Here is a 3,020-nt window from a genome sequence, read left to right as displayed (position 1 = left end):
CGTAAACGTGATCGATCTCATTCGGCGCTTCTCCGCCGAGAAGAGCCCCCATGTACTTTCGTCCCAACGGTCCTAGCCGACCGTGCGACATTTCGCGATCTTGAGAAGTTCGCGAAGTTCGCCCAACGGGCATTTCGAACGTCGAGGGCGACTCGAGATTCTCGGGTTCGAACGCTTCCTCTTCAGTTTCGTCCCGCGCGAATGGATCTCTCTCGATAGGATACTCGTTTAACGGAGTAGAAACGGCGTCTAATCGTCGTCGCGCTCATATTCGTTTCACTTTAGGTTTTTTCCAAGCGGAAGTCAACTCTTCCTCCTTCCATTTTTCCTCGACGCTTGTCGTTACGGGCGAAGCGTCGATCGCGTCTCGCTTTATCGTTTCGCGTTTAATCTCGTCTCGCTCGATCTCGTCTCGCTCGGCGCGTTCGGCGATGCGCCGCAGAGGTTCGACGATCGGCTTGAAACGGCTCTCCATCGCGATCTCGTTCTCCATTTTGCCGGTCTTTAACGCTCTGTGTTTTTTACGAAACGTTGCGCGCATCTTAGCAATCTCTTTTGCCGTCTTCTCTCGTTCGCCGATATCCGTCGCAGCCATCGTGACGGTGTCCAAACGAACGGTGGGCAAATGAACGGTGTCCAAACGAACGGTGGGCAAATGAACGGTGTCCAAACGAACGGTGGGCAAATGAACGGTGTCCAAACGAACGGTGGGCAAATGAACGGTGTCCAAACGAACGGTGGGCAAATGAACGGTGTCCAAACGAACGGTGGGCAAATGAACGGTGTCCAAACGAACGGTGGGCAAATGAACGGTGTCCAAACGAACGGTGGGCAAATGAACGGTGTCCAAACGAACGGTGGGCAAATGAACGGTGTCCAAACGAACGGTGGGCAAATGAACGGTGTCCAAACGAACGGTGGGCAAATGAACGGTGTCCAAACGAACGGTGGGCAAATGAACGGTGTCCAAACGAACGGTGGGCAAATGAACGGTGTCCAAACGAACGGTGGGCAAATGAACGGTGTCCAAACGAACGGTGGGCAAATGAACGGTGTCCAAACGAACGGTGGGCAAATGAACGGTGTCCAAACGAACGGTGGGCAAATGAACGGTGTCCAAACGAACGGTGGGCAAATGAACGGTGTCCAAACGAACGGTGGGCAAATGAACGGTGTCCAAACGAACGGTGGGCAAATGAACGGTGTCCAAACGAACGGTGGGCAAATGAACGGTGTCCAAACGAACGGTGGGCAAATGAACGGTGTCCAAACGAACGGTGGGCAAATGAACGGTGTCCAAACGAACGGTGGGCAAATGAACGGTGTCCAAACGAACGGTGGGCAAATGAACGGTGTCCAAACGAACGGTGGGCAAATGAACGGTGTCCAAACGAACGGTGGGCAAATGAACGGTGTCCAAACGAACGGTGGGCAAATGAACGGTGTCCAAACGAACGGTGGGCAAATGAACGGTGTCCAAACGAACGGTGGGCAAATGAACGGTGTCCAAACGAACGGTGGGCAAATGAACGGTGTCCAAACGAACGGTGGGCAAATGAACGGTGTCCAAACGAACGGTGGGCAAATGAACGGTGTCCAAACGAACGGTGGGCAAATGAACGGTGTCCAAACGAACGGTGGGCAAATGAACGGTGTCCAAACGAACGGTGGGCAAATGAACGGTGTCCAAACGAACGGTGGGCAAATGAACGGTGTCCAAACGAACGGTGGGCAAATGAACGGTGTCCAAACGAACGGTGGGCAAATGAACGGTGTCCAAACGAACGGTGGGCAAATGAACGGTGTCCAAACGAACGGTGGGCAAATGAACGGTGTCCAAACGAACGGTGGGCAAATGAACGGTGTCCAAACGAACGGTGGGCAAATGAACGGTGTCCAAACGAACGGTGGGCAAATGAACGGTGTCCAAACGAACGGTGGGCAAATGAACGGTGTCCAAACGAACGGTGGGCAAATGAACGGTGTCCAAACGAACGGTGGGCAAATGAACGGTGTCCAAACGAACGGTGGGCAAATGAACGATTTCCAAACGAACGGTGGGCAAATAACGGTGTCCAAACGAACGGTGGCCCGCCCTCATCGTTCCGTTCACATTGAGGGTTTAGGGGATGAATCCCTGTTCTCCTTCTCCCCGTAAACGTGATCGATCTCGTTCGGCGCTTCCCCGCCGAGAAGAGCCCCCAACGGTCCTAGCCGACCGTGCGGCATTTCGCGACCTTGAGAAGTTCGCGGAGTTCGCCTAACGGGCATTTCGAAAGTCGAGGGCAACTCGAGATTCTCCGGTTCAAACGCTTCCTCCTCGGTTTCGTCCCGTGCGAATGGATCTCTCTTGGCGGGATACTCGTTTAACGGAGTAGAGACGGCGTCCAATCGTCGTCGCGCTCGTATTCGTTTCACCTTAGGTTTTTTCCAAGCGGGAGTCAGCGCTTCCTTCTTCCATTTTTCTTCGACGCTCGTCGTCGCGGACGTCGACCGAGTCTCGTTTTATCGTCTCGCGTTTGATCTCGCCTCGCTCGATCTCGTCTCGCTCGGCGCGTTCGGCGATGTGCCGCAGCGGTTCGACGATCGGCTTGAAACGGCTCTCCATCGCAATCTCATTCTCCATTTTGCCGGTCTTCAAGGTTCTGTGTATTTTATAAATCGACGCGCGCGTCTTAGCGATCTCTCTCGCCGTCTTCTCTCGTTTGCCGATATCCGTCGCGGTCATCGCGATTTAGGGAGGTTCTTCTCGCTCGCGGGAGGGAGAGCGATCGACGCGTTCGACGTATTCGCGACGACTGATCGCTCTACGGTACGGCGAAGTCGTTAAACCCTCGTCCGTATCTGCCGGCGCGAAGCGCGCTATCTTTGTCGATCACTAGGAAACCATACCTGTATCGCCAACACGCGCGACATAGCGCGTGAAAATTCTTATACGACATATCCGTGTTCATTGTATCCGTGATCGTTGTATGCGTGACGCAAATTAGTACCATCTTGTTTAAAAAGAATCAACAGAT

The sequence above is a fragment of the Formica exsecta genome, unplaced genomic scaffold (assembly GCF_003651465.1).
Source record: "Formica exsecta isolate Colony F162 unplaced genomic scaffold, ASM365146v1 scaffold550, whole genome shotgun sequence".
NCBI lineage: Eukaryota > Metazoa > Arthropoda > Insecta > Hymenoptera > Formicidae > Formica > Formica exsecta.
The sequence above is the reverse complement of the archived record's forward strand: the minus strand, read 5'-3'. Positions refer to the sequence as shown.